Raw genomic sequence first — 14,787 nt, forward strand, 5'->3', positions numbered from 1 at the left:
TTGTGTAAAGAGAAAGCTTTAGCTTTACTTTAATATTTTTTCACCTAAAATTGCTTTGATGTATGAAAATGTCCTTCTAAACCAATAGCAATTAATATGTTCTTAGGCTTGCTGTAGGCTATTTATTGATCAACTGCATGTCAATAATTATAGCCACGAAAGGAAAGATTTGAAGATTTACAGCTCTACTTTTGTCACATAGTCACCAATACTTTGGCCTGATACGGTGGTACAGTATGTGTGATTTAATATTATTTCCTGAATATAGTTTAGTGGAAGCCTGTTACATTAGTGTATCTACACTAAGAATTAATCACAGTACCCTAAGAAAGTAATATATATATATATTATCCCCTAAGTAGAGAAAGTTGGGTGTAATCAGAATGGTTAATCACAATGAACAGCAGCCTAGCCTTTAAACAAAAGATGAAGTCCTGGCTGAGAGCTCTGTGAATGAAATCTGGTTATATATACAGTACAGTACTTATACATGTAAAACAACCTCAGATCCAATTATAAGGGTCACCTACTTCTCCTCTACCCCTGGTGTTCTAATTGTGTGAGCTAACACTTCAGGGAGAAGGGCAATAGAGAGCAGGTGGTGTGTCCTGGCATCTTGCAATATTCCACCTGACACCTCATGTTGCTTTGACCTTGACAACACAGAGGGGAAGGCTGGTATTCTCCACTGGGACTTTTCATTCTGACCTCTTGCCCAAGTGTATTCACAATGCATAGTTACAGTTACAGCAATTATGCCAAGCAAGCTTTTTTAAAAGCTTTTTTTAACTGACCCAAGCACTGAATATATTGTAAGTATGAAAGGAAACTTAGCATTTATTGCTATGAAAAATTCAAAAGTTTATGCTTTAGGAAAAGTACTCGATTGGATTTCTAGTGCACACTGACATTTTATTAATCAAGCATTACAAAGGTAAACTCATTATACTGATTAACATTTGTCATCAAAAGGTGGTCTGTAGTGAAAGTCACAGCTGGAAATAATATCAGCTGCACATATAGTACCTCGTACAGTCTAGGAAAGCATATGCCTGTTCACTGGTTATGCTTTTCTGAACCTTTCTAGACAGGTTTCTTTTGATGTTCAGTATATATTATGCAAAGATATTTTTAGAGCAACAGTCTTGGCAAATTAATTATAATTTTTCTGATAATCCAATGTTGTACAGGCAGCATTGATGCATTCCTATGAATAATAACAGCTTCATAAACATAAATACTACACTACAGCAGCAGCACGTACGAATACATTTTTACTTAATTACTCAGTGTATGGCAACACAAAGTGGTAAAGTACAGAACAAAGCTAAACAAAATTCCACCTTGAAACTTCAGGTCAGTAACAGATTTCAGACTACCATAAAGTTAGCTAGAAATACTTATCAGAATCAGCATTTCACATCACTGTTAAAGGCACCTGTATGCTGCTCATTTAATCCCTTCAGGAGATTCTCCCTTGCTACTGCGCAACACTGCTCAATTCTGTGTTCATCATTACGTACAGTATCTAGATAACAGTCTCCCCAGATAGTTCCATAAATATCACAGCTAATCAAGTGTCACCATTTTACCAAAAGTAGATCACAAAGACCTAGATTCAGGAATCTGTTTTAGGAAATGTGGCTGTAAGTGAAGCACACATTAATTTCTCATAAAATTTTTGTATGAGTTTGTCACAACAATCTAGTTAGGAAAACGCCTAACTGCATAATTGACTATATCACAGTGATTATTAGGATTAACAATACAACGTACAAGTTATGTGAATAATATAATAAAATTACTTTGAATAACCAAATAAAAAGTATTGAATGCACAGTTAATCAAACATAATGACAGATATTTATGGAGATTTTTTTTAATTTGAAAGGTTTACCTTAAGAATACCTGTATTACATAAATTTAATATAGTGTAAATTATGTAACAAACTTTCATGCTTTTCAGCTCGCATGACCTTAATAGATTTAAAAAATTTAATAAATTTAATAAATTTAAAAATAGATTTATAATTTAATTTGAAGCTACCTGCGTATGCAATGTAGCTTGTGCAGAAAGAAATAGCTATACATTTTCCAATGTTTTTGTTTTCACAGACATAGAAGAACTAAAAACATTTCCCTTACTTATCTGTTTCAATGTGTGAACTCTCTGACTGTATGCAGTATGTTTTTTTAACTGTTTCATTATCTCTTTTTTAGTCAAAATATTTTTATAGACATTTGTTTCCTACAGACCCAAGACATTTCAGAACAAAAATGTGGCTTTGGAAAACAGGCTAGCATTCTCATGAAATGATCTGCCTAGACTGTGATGGGGGGACAGTATGTGTCCTTTAAAGAACAGGACTAAAGCACAACTCTTTTTATATCTGCATGATTTCTATAAGCAAAATATAAAACATGGAAACAGACAAAATATTAATTTATTTTTTTATGTTGTGAGCATAATTACAATAAAAGCAATATTACTTTTTTGTAACCTGATCTTGTCAGATCTGAGAAACAAAGGTCACCCTTCCGGGTATTGACCAAGCCCAGCTGCAGCAAGTAATAAGTATGTTTGTTGCAGTAAGTTGTAAGTGGGTTAGATGGACCAGTAGGTGGTGCTCTTCCCTCTGAACCATAATTGACAAACCAAGAATTCAGTGACTGGGGACACTGTGCTGTAAATAGGTATAAGATGTATGTGTATTACATATAGTATACCTTATGTAGAAATACATAAACAGGACTTCTTTCCAGATTATGGCACACATGAGCAGAGCATGCTTCTTGACAAGTCAGATGAACACAGGTTCTAACATGCGTTCCACAGGGCCAGAGAATATGTTCTCCAGGATGGCTAATGCAAGTCCCAGAGAGAGACAGGGCAGAACGTCTCTGAAAATAAAATGAGGACTGGAGAAATCTCTAGTGACCTACTTTGAAAGTCCTTCATTGACTTTGTTATTCAAGGGATTACTTTAGGTCTCTGGCCTGATGATTACATAGCACCTGAAAAGGAGGGAGTTGTATAAAATCTAATTTAGGCAGGATTAGCACAAATTCATTTTAATGTTCTAATTCTTACATTTATAAATGTTAACATTCAAATAAAAAATAAAAATTAGTTTCAGTATGTATCCTTCTAACATTATGAGCTGAGAATGTCTCAATGGTTTTACTTTAGTAATTAAATAATTGCATTAACTTTTTATAAGTTCAATGCACCTAAAGTAATGTGAATTGATACATAACTATGGCTGGTGAAGTTAAAGCAAGAAAATATATCACTAATTCAATAACATTGATTTAAGATTGGTTAGTTTCCATTTCTTATTGTAGTGTTTTTAAAACATTTTCCTTAGTTAATGTGTAAACTATGAAGTTCCTAGGGAAATGTAGTATGAAATATTAAAAAATACATATCAGCACCTGCATATGTAGTATCTCCAAAGTGCTATTAACTTGTAATCCACACCCTCAAAATGTTCCGTAACATAGTTAAAAACAACATGAGTCATTGTAAATGGAGTGTGTCGTATAACCGAATATCCCAAAAAGTATTTGTGGGTAGTTAAGTAGGAAGCAGCCATGGGATTTTAGATTAATCATTTCTGTAGTGCCTGCCATAAAAATCATTCCAAGGAGATAAACTCAAAAAGAGGTCATGCGTGACCTAGCTGGGAAAAGGAATATCACATTGTCTGTCTTCTAGCTGTATAAATATCTAGCTCTAATCAGAAACACTGAAGAGACCTTCAATCAAGCAAATTATTAGAGCTTGAATCTTATGCAGAAAAGGTGAAGCCAAGGAACTTTCAAAATGTTATGAATCATGACCTGCGCAGCTGTGTCAGTAAAAGGTTTAATTTTTTGAGAATTAAAAAAAACTAAAGTTCTCTTGCTTCATACCTACTGACAAAGAATAAAAATTCTTAATGTAAATTAATTAATGCAATTGTATGAATTAAAGTGCTTTTGGGCTGCATGTTTTGACCTACTGTAACTGCATAGGATGCATAATAAATGATACCGTCCTAGCATTAAAAAAGTCCTGGAATTGGGGAAAATGACTCCGCAATTACACAATTTCAATTTACTATTACTCTTGCCAATTATAAAATCAGATACTAACAAAGAGAACCCATTTAATGAACTGTTTAAGGTTTAAAACTGACTGGCCGTATCAGTTCATGGGAGCTGCAAAAGTGACATGCTTTCAAAAAGTCGAAGCTAAAAATTTCTAAGTGTCATCACAAGACATCCAGTTAAATTGATGCATTAAAGTGATGTTTAAAAACCAGTTACTAAAATTAAAAGTTTTAGGGACCTTCTGCATCTCTAAAATACACAGGAACAATAAATACTTGTAAAAACAAAAGTCATTTTTTAACGTTTTAATACATGGATACAGTACACAACATATTTAGGAAAACGTACAATATAGCTGGTTGTATAGAAAGTTAGCTTACCTCTTACATGACATGCTCTCCCTGAAAAAACACTGCTGCAAATTTGCAGTTTGAACATTGACTAATGTACCCGCAACTATAAATGGAGGATGACTGTAAGCAGTATTCAGTAATAGAGAAAACGCTAAAAACAGCAATTCAAAGAGGCTGATTTCATAACATATTAAGCTATAAAACCTGAAACAGTTAATGGGCTACCCAAATTTGTGCAATACAAATGCAATTATAATTTTTTTTTCTCCAGATTTTCTGTTTTAAATATTGCGTTTGCCCAGGCAAGGCAAAACCCAAACTGTTAGTGCGAGTGGAGGAATTAAAACCTTTATGAATATACAGTACAGTACACTGCGTGCTAATCAAGCCACAGAAATCAATAGCATACAAAAGACAGGCAGGCTGACTATTGAAGGAAATGTAAACCATGAGCACAACAGAAATGATTCAAAGCAGAAAAGAAGGACCACAATCAGCCACTGCACATAAAGTATATTCACTGGTGTAACTTACACAAGTTAATATAAGTTTCCAAAGTATGGTATTTAAAGAAAGAAAAGAAGTGAATTAGATCAAACTCTAAATTAGATGTCATGTTTGCAGTCTGATTCAACAGTCTGAAAAAATCAAAATTTGTTCTGAACAACATCCTTGAATCTGGGGACAGTTTTTGATTAAAAAATACTTAAATTTCATAAATACCAGTTAATCAAGAAATTCACAATGTTCTCAAAACTTGTGTCTTGACCAATTTTAAACAAAAATATTTGCAGGAAAAATGTCTAATCTTACTTTATACAAAAAAAACCTAATATTTTTGTTTGATTTAAAAAGTCATACATTTACTGCACAGTTCATGTGTATAATCTACTGGACATGGATTATTCTTAACTATGGCTTGTTTTTGTGTCAATCACAACGATCATGTTTTTTGTCAAATGGAAGTTATTAATTGAAGTACTGCAGGGATAACAACAACACGTCAATCTCACACAGCTGTATTTAATCACCATCATTAGAAACTTAGCTACAGTATACAAATATCAAACACAAACAGATCCCCTTGCTTTCACCTCAAGCATCCTCCCTCCACTGCATCTTCACCTTGCTGCTCGCCCATTCCTTCTGAAGGAGGTTCAAGACTCCTTGGCCTATGAATGAAAGGCTACCCGTTAACCAAGCGCGTTAAAGCCAAACCTATTTCACCAAGTATTCCAAACATTCACAAAGCATTCAATTCTTGTTGTACCTGGTGAATTAAATGCAATCCGATTTCTGTCTTTTGGAAAACAATGCTTGAAGGTTCTGTGCTACAATTTGGGGAGACTTGCTACAGTCCTTCTCCACCTGCTCAGGTATCAGAATGAATATCGGCAGGTTACAATCTTGAACTCATGATGGCACAACAGACTGAAAAGAGTGAATGGCACTAATAAGTGAAATCACTTTTTCTGATTGCCATTCAGAAGGACAAGAGTTACAGTGTTATTTTCCTGCTGTCATTGAGGTTTTTGCAAAAAAGCATGTAACTATCAAAGATTAAAAGAGAATCAGAACTATGACTGACACACTATTTCAAGGATATTTAAACTCAGTGTTTAAACTCAATGTCTTGCTCTGGTATAAAGCAAACAAGTACACAGTATAAGAAAAGCTAAACACAAAGGCAGATCTGCACAAAGGGTGTTTGGAGCAATTTCACAAATCTTTCAATTTACTGAAAAATGTTACCACAGTTTTTGGTTCCTTATCTATGCAAAACTTCCTTCCTTTTTATGCAGAGAAGAAGCTGAACCTGCTGAGTTTGGAAGAAACCAATCAAGCCTATTTAGAAAAAACCCACTGAAAATACTGAACATGTAGAATATGAGAATATGTTTACAACAAAAAATGATCAACTTAATTAATACCAAACCTGTCAATAAAAACTGCCTGGAAATTTTAACTTTGAAAAGCAGTAAAAACAACTTTAAATAAATGTCTACAAGTTCTGAATGAGATGTAAACAGTGTGCACACAGTATAGGCTAGGGGGTTAGTGTGCAGGCTGCAAGAATGAACAAGCAGAGGTCAATTCCACAGTGAACAGTAAAAGTGTAAAATTCACAGTTTCAACTGCCCACATTCTGTAGCTCAATCTCTTTTCCTGTTTAGTGTGGCATTAGCATCTTCTAGTTCCTTATACATTGCTACAGAATTCTGGACATCTGCAGAGTAAGGTGTACTTTTACACCAGCTTAAAAAAGACTATTCATTGGAACCACTTTGAAAAAACATTTTTTTCTGCCACAAACAAAAACAAATGTTGATAATATAACCCAAGAGATGTACCACCAGAACATTCTATACTATTAGCATGCCTTCATCAATATGGACCAAGGGAAGAGTAGGCAAACAATCATCAATACATCATTGGTTAACGCAAGTAGGCTGACTACGGCTGTCTTTAGGCCATCTGTGTTACATTAGTCATTCAGAGCACTGCTGAGCAAAAATGAAACTAGTAGAGGAAGCTTTTCACACAGCACCGGTTGAGAGCAGAGGACTGGAAGTATCCTCCAGAAAAAGTTTCAACGCAAAACTTAAGAGTATTGGGAAAAAAAGACAAGAACATTTACAAAAACAGAAAAAAACACATACAGTAAGCTCTATATAAAGCAGTCTTCTAATAATATACATCTACATTATGTAAAAAATAAGGAACTTTCTATTTAAAAAATAAGATTTTCTATTTTCTATATTCTTAAGTTGGTCGTTTTGTGCATATGAGGGATTAAAAGACCCAAAATGCATAGTTTATAACAAACGCTTTACAGTGCATCTGTTGTTACCTACAGTATCATGTAGAATCCAACTTGTAAAACTGCTTGTGTGTTTATGCTTTCATTTTCAAATTTTAACTTCTGAATATATAATTAAAGAAATGTTACCACCTTATTGAGTCAGCAAAAACATGCTGCCTAACACGTTGGGATGGGCTAAATGTTCTTCTCATCACATTTTCACATCAGGTTATTTTAAATCATGTGTTTCTTGCAATAAATACTTTGGCTCTTAATCATTAGGAAACATTTGTCTTAGTCACTGTTGTAAAGCTGAATGAGATTCCCAACAACCTTTCACCATATAAAAGGAAACAAAATTAGATCACATCCTGTGTGTGTGGTAGTCCTGCTGTCAAAGTGAAGTGGTGTTACAAACCTGCCTGAGATATGAGGTCACACTACTTCCTTTAGACATTCGATGTACTGTATAAAGACTTGTGAATTCAGTAAACCAAGTCTTGCGGAGAAACACAGAATATAAAAGGCCCCACAGGTCAAGTTTATGATATATTTAATTACATCATTAAAGACAGAATTCGGACTAACAAGATATAGACATTGACCAATCACATACTCTACATTTAAAATACTGATGTGTAAAAAACAAATTCAGCCAGATAAAAAAAAAATCCAAATTAATGGTTAAAATCACTATGAAGAAGAAGAAAACATAATTACAGTGAAACTACTCTGTATCCTGTAGGTTTATTACTGGGTGTGACTAAAAAACATTATATTAGGCTAGTCTCAGATTAAAATAAACTTCTTACTAACCTCACCTATAAACATCCACAAATGTTTAAAAAGTTTTTATATACATACTCAAAACAGATTTGTGGCTTATTTTAATACAGCATAACTACATTGTAGGTTATGTCATAATTTTAATGAGAAAATTAAACTTAAAACAGCCTTAATAACCAATGTTTTGATCACCTTGTCCTAGACAAACAATACTAACCAGGACCACTGAAAGATGGAAAGAGGAATTGAAATTAGTCTACACAAAAGCCTGTTTACCAAGAAGGGAGGAAAATCACATGAGTAGTTAACTCTTCATTTTGGAGGTAATGTAACTGCAGATGGACTGGGTCTTCTGATGACCTAAACCATTCACAATCCATTCCAACAACTTTTTAGCAAGAAAAGCAAAAACACAACAGTGTCCCAATCTGTGGAGTTGGGCTGAGGTTTGGATTGCTTGTGGGCTCAGGTTTGGGATGCCACTGTACTCCCCATCACACACATCTCCTGACTTATAGTGAGAGCTTTACATAAACCTGAACCAGTTGCTTCCTATTACAGTGAAGGCCCATTTTCAGCAGCTGGCTTTCGAGAAAGACCCTGAACTTTAAAATGATGGCAGGAATATTGGTGTTGCAAGGATTATGGTGATTTTACAACTCTCTGAATGCCTTAAAGATACAGAATTTCCCTTTATATGCAATGTGTTCAGCTGTGGAAATACATTACACAATAAATTACTCAGAGTCTTCAGCTTCAGCACTAACATTAAAAGGAGTATTTTACTCATGTGTGAAGTAGTGACATAAATTAAAAACACTAGTCTGAAACTTCAGGTGCATTCATTCAGTTTTCCAGGTCATAAAAAGTATTTAGAAATCTTTAAATACCATTCCATATGAAATACAGGTAAAATATATTTTATAGCTGATGACCATAAGGATGTCTTATCACTATACATTCAGCTCCAAGACATACCTAAATAATGACAACCATTTATATGAATAAACCAAAGTGTCTTTAATCACTAGCTAAAGACCATATTTATTTTGAATAATTAAGTCAAGATTTGCTTTAATAAGTAAATGAGAGTTGGAAACCAGTTGGATCCAGAAGAACAGTGACTTTCTGGGGCCATGGTGGGCAGGCCTGCACAAATTTACAGGACTTTAAAACCTTACCTTTTTTCTTACTAAAACACAGCACGTTGGTTTTTTAGGTAACAACACCCATAAGGAGTCTCTGGATTTAATTCTTGACATCTTGACAAAGCCAGCATTGTGAATTTCCCTACTGTAACAAGAAACCACTGAAATATGGAACCAAAAACTATGATCTAGAACATCCACATCCTCTCAGAGTTTTGAAACCCAGTATGGCTACAATGAAAGACATACTGTAGACACACAGTACATGTGGAACTGTGGAAGATTAATTTATATCCCTGCCTACATCAATACGTTCATACTGCAGATACATACAGAGATTTGGTTGAAAACACATTACTGAAGGGAGCTGTGGGTCATTGATGTTAAATTGTATGAAGGTTTATTTAATATTTCAGAAATTCTTTACTACGTCCATTAAATGTGTGCTAGTATTATTCAATATGAACTCTTAATAGTAACCGGAATGGTTAAAAGGAATTTGATTTATGAGGATTTTTTTTTAATAAAATACGTTACCAAGACTGATATCCCACTAAAAAAGCACAAATACATCAAACTATTATATCATACTGAGTAAATGTTATTTTACAGGTTATGATTATCTTTCTCCAATCATTAATCCATCATTAAATACACAGGGCTCTCTGCATACTTGAGTACAACACAATTTAACGCATTTTCTAACAGTCATTTGTATTCAAATTAACTAAAGCACAAAGTGGAATGTGCTACGCCTGTTTATATTTTGTTTATTGCACTATATGCAGAATCATTTCAGATTATTTTTTTGTTAAGCCCATATGCTTTTCAAAACTCTCAATTTGCCGGACCTGGGCTGTTCAAAGCCATTTTTGTGTTTTAGAGAGGATTAACCATGACATTTCTGTTTTACATCTCTATTTAATTTTATTTAAAAATGGGGGATTTCTATAGAGTATTGCAATCTTTGAAAACAAAGACCCATGTGGTATACACTGTCCTTTATTGATAAATAAGAGAAATCACATTGAGAAACACTTCCAAGTTTCGTATGCAATCTTCTGTGTCATTTTTGTAAGGCTATAACTGGCTAGACAATTTTAAGTGATACTGTTTAGATCAGTATTTAATTTTCAAAAAACGTTATTTGCAGAGCATTATCCTGTAGTTAGCAAAGGGCTTTTTTAGTAAAAATACAGACTTCAAGTGGATGTAGAGATGTAACTTGTGCCATTCCTTTTCCATTCATGTTACACTGCCGCATATCAGACTGGTGTGATTAACTGTATGAACTGTATATTGCGTGAACTCAGAACAGCAAGCGTCCATCTCTGAGGGGAGATTTTACACATCTCTCCTCAAGAAAAGACTGTATTGAGAAAAAACTACAAATTGTTATATTTCATTGAGTTTTAATAATTTTACAGGAACATGTCCACATTTAAATGGTTCACCTCACATTAAAAGTGGAATTAATACAAAGCAAACAATTTTATTAAACAAATGCAAGCTAGCAGAAAGCCCAATGCAGAGGACAGCAATCAATAGCAGCCAACACCGACGATTATTTTCTATGTGGGTTAGAAATTCATGAATTAATCTGTCGTTAACATCAAATCTGGATTATGGAAAGGAGCTCCATAGCCAGGATTACAATCATGATAAGCACAGAAAACAGAAAAGACAATGAAGATTTTTGTTCTAAAACAATGACCAAATCAGCTGGTAACAATGACCCACTCATTCCTAAATAAGGTCAGTCGTGATTAGGTGAGCAGTAGACCCAGAGAAGGCTGTATCAGAAAACGAAGTGGGGAAAAAAACAGGATTTTGAGATTATGGCTTCAGGAATACCAGTTAGCCTATTAGTGCTATCGGATTCTGTCATGGCCAGAGGAGGAAAAAGGGCATCGTGTTGCTAGTTTTCTTGGGAAACGTGCTACACAACAGACTTGAAGGATGTAGTTCATGAGATGTGTACTAGTACTCTTAAAAATTAGATGTGTAATTTCACCACCATTTGTTAAAACAGGACCATGTGGACATCAGGAACAGCAAAGCACAAAAGGATCAGACTAGAACCACTACAGTAGCTAGGGTTCTTAAATCCTATTTAAATCCTATTACTTTTCTCAATCCCTGGGTTCAGTGTGTCAGCACACAGTGCAGCGCTTTTGTATGCTACACAAACAAAATATGTTCCTTTTAAAATCAGATGGCAAAAGAGATATACAATGCAAATATCCGCAAATGGTTTAATTACTTTTAATGTTTGAACTATAAACATAGACAGTGTCTTGAAAACTAAATATTTCACTAGCTTTGAATAGATTGTGAAACATTGACTACAGTGCAAATAAAAGAAAATGGGCTTCTGTGTCACATTTATAACATAGGTCATCTATTGGGGTTGTTGGTGCAAAAGAACTTTTGTAAGGCATTGTAAATGTTATTCCTTAATTGTAATTATGCAATATCTCACACACACACAAATGTTTAAACTTCAAATGTCTAGTTAGTAATTTCTACAAATTAATTAGTACTTGTGAATATTTACCTTTTAATATTTAATATTTACATGTATTACATGTATTACTGGGATCTGAAATGCACTAGAGCACCCGGGAAAAGCCAACATGAACTTGGGGAGATCTGTCTGTGAAAATTCCTGAGGCAAAAATCAATCCCACTACCTTGGAGCTCTGTGGCAGCAGTACTCATTGCCATGCTACCCTCCTGCCTTTAATAAGGTCTCAAATAATACCACTACAATCCCCCAAGACGCAGAAAGCAAAGGAATGTAATTAATATATGATCTGCTATCACCAGCTTACAGCTTGTTTCTTTTCTCCTCCATTCTGTTACAAACACAACATTAACCATGGTGACTCTTGGCTTTTTCATGCAAAAATAAATCATATCAGTAAACCTGTCCATCAGCAATAATGACTCATACTGGGTCAGTGTGATCTGTGGGTTAGTTTTCAGTGCTGGAGAGACCCAGCTGTTTCAACACGCTCAGAGGCTCTTTGGGCAAACGATGTTGCCCTCTCAAGAGCTTCAGCTGTTGTGGACAGGAAGCTAGTGACAGTTATTTTTGAACAAAATGAAATAGGCCTCTGCACACCTATCTAGTACAAGTGCAGTAACTGCTGAATAGTGGTTTCTCCATCAGCATGTGGTAGAACAAATAGGACAGGTTCATATTTCCTTGCTATTATTAAAAAAACACCTGGCACTGTATGCCCCAAGACCGTGCACCTTCATGTACCAATAAAATATTGATTCTAGCTCACAAGAAAGCAACATTGTCAACACTGGATGTGATCCATTCTAGTAGCTAACTACTAGCTACTACTAATTACTAGTTACCAAACAAGCTAGATGGGCCAAATTACCCCATCTTTTTCTAACGTTTCTTATTTTTAAATAACTGAAAAATGTCCAAAACTATTTTTAATTGAATTTTTTTTTTGCATCTATATTGTCCTTTACTAGATCTGTACCTTGATCCTTCCGAAAAATGGGAGCATATTTTGACCTGGGGATTATAAAAAAGCTATAATTGTTCACATTAAAGAATGGAGGCTGGTAATTTCATTGAAGCCACACATAATGGCTCATCGGGCAAGAGCTTTACCTAGATTAGGGCGTGAAGCGATCAAAGAACACATGACTCACATCCTGGATAGGATGCAGGTTCATCACAGTAATACCTACCCATAGTAATACTGGTTCATTTATACGCCTGGGTGGACAGGACAGCCACCTTACTCAAAATACAATAGCAGTGTCTACATGCACACTGCTGATGTATGGAACATGAACCCACAACCATCCACTTTTAAGTCAAGAGACTTACCCACTACACTATGCTGCCCTCCATTAAACATCGTAATTGAAGTTAATTAATTTCATACATGGGCTGTTCATTACTGCTTCATTTTAACTATGCTACATTAAACTAATTTAAGAGAACAAATTAAATGTAAATAATATATTTGCCAGGAAAAAGCCACTTTAGATAAATATAAATATCAGTTTCTTTGCATTAATGAAAGTGACTATGTTCTAAAGATGGTTAGAAATAAGGAACATAAAAAAACGTTTTCTCCAGCTCAAGGCCTACTGATTTACAGCAGTCAGCAGAGATGTGACAGAAAATCATTTCAAACTATACAACTTACAAAGGTCAAAAACAAAAGAATTTCCACAGATATACTCCCTATAATTCCACAAGAAAGATGCTGCTATAATGTATTCTTGTATCTCAAGGAAAAGGTTTTCAGTGTGCTGTACTTGAATGTAATGAAGAGCCACATTATCTTATCTCAAAAGAAGGAATGTGGAAAAGGAAGACTTCTTATCAGTCTTAGAATTTTAGAGAGAAAATGAACAGAAGTGCAACAATGCAACAGTAGTCTGCATCAAACTCGAACACCACAGCTCCCAAACCTTTCAGCAGTGACCTTCTCTTCATCTGGAGAGCTGATAAAAAAATCCAATATAAGCAGGCTTCTGTGACCTTTTTGTATAGAAAAAGGTCTTTGGTAAAATACTCAGAAATAATCTAAGACAAAACCATTCAAGACACCTTAAACCTTAATGATCAGAATACTTTTATCACAGTCATTTATACAATTTTTATATTACAATACATATGGTCACTCAACTGCAAAATCTTGAAAAACTGCATTTCCCAAATTTTAGAAAGTTGTTTCTGCTGTTATCTTTTGATGCAGGTAATGTTCTCACTTTGGAATTAAATGTTTATTGTTTATCCTCTATTAAACTTATTGGGACAAATCCAACTTTAATCAATACACTACAGGACAGACTTCACTTTCTGTTAAAGCTCTATCTGCTTCAACAAAGACTTTCTATAAAAGGCAGTTCTAGTTCTATGGCTAGACTTGCTATAGGCAGGGGACATGGCTCTGAGTAAACCAGTGTCTACGCACACTCAAAGGGATCCCTGCCTAAATGACCTCAGTAATGATAAAACTGAATTAAGTCTCGATTTTCAGACAGGAGATAATTTTTATTTCTACTGCATAATAATAGTATTAGCCTTAGGTAATTAAAGTAATTAAGAAATACATTTTAAAAAGGGTTATATATTTTTTAAAAGGTAAAATGCTAAAGGATTTTAGAGAATGTATCTTTTCTATGTATTCGGGAAGACAAAAGCTATTTCCTAGCAGGGCTCAAGAGAACGATGTCATTTCAGTAGTCGCTAATGATGCTCAACACTTGTTTTAGAGCTTTGCAATACAGAAGCAATTTTGTAAAACAACAGCTGAAAATGTGCTACTCATTTCTGCTGTTACATAAAAATGAAGTTCATTTTCAGCACTTTTTAACAAAGGATCAATCTGAACAGTACACAACATCAATACTAATCAAAGACATGCTCCCAAATGACTTTCAAATGTGTCTCAGCCTGATAGATTATTCCAATGTCTCCATGGTGGGAAGTTGAAATGATGGCCCCAGTGAAATTTGCTATTAAGAGTGTAAATCAGTGACTCTACAGAAGCAAGGGTGTGTATCAAGGGTGTATATCATTAATAATCAGCCATAAGAAATGGAAACCACTAAA

The 14,787-nt window shown here is 34.6% G+C and overlaps 1 protein-coding gene across 6 annotated transcripts in view; it reads right to left on the reverse strand.

Annotated features, from left to right (window-relative positions):
- The window catches only part of ptprea (protein tyrosine phosphatase receptor type Ea), a 118,945-nt gene that overhangs the window by 41,709 nt on the left and 62,449 nt on the right, over window positions 1-14,787 (reverse strand). The window contains exon 1 of one of the 6 annotated variants that reach the window (XM_015347015.2): window positions 4,476-4,494. The exons of the other annotated variants lie outside the window; for them this stretch is intronic. The gene's annotated coding sequence lies outside the window, so the exon portion shown is untranslated. Of the gene's footprint in view, window positions 1-4,475; window positions 4,495-14,787 lie in introns of those variants that run through there. 6 annotated transcript variants of the gene reach the window in all.

This window comes from Lepisosteus oculatus, chromosome 4 (assembly GCF_040954835.1).
Source record: "Lepisosteus oculatus isolate fLepOcu1 chromosome 4, fLepOcu1.hap2, whole genome shotgun sequence".
In the NCBI taxonomy this organism is placed as follows: Eukaryota; Metazoa; Chordata; class Actinopteri; order Semionotiformes; family Lepisosteidae; genus Lepisosteus; species Lepisosteus oculatus.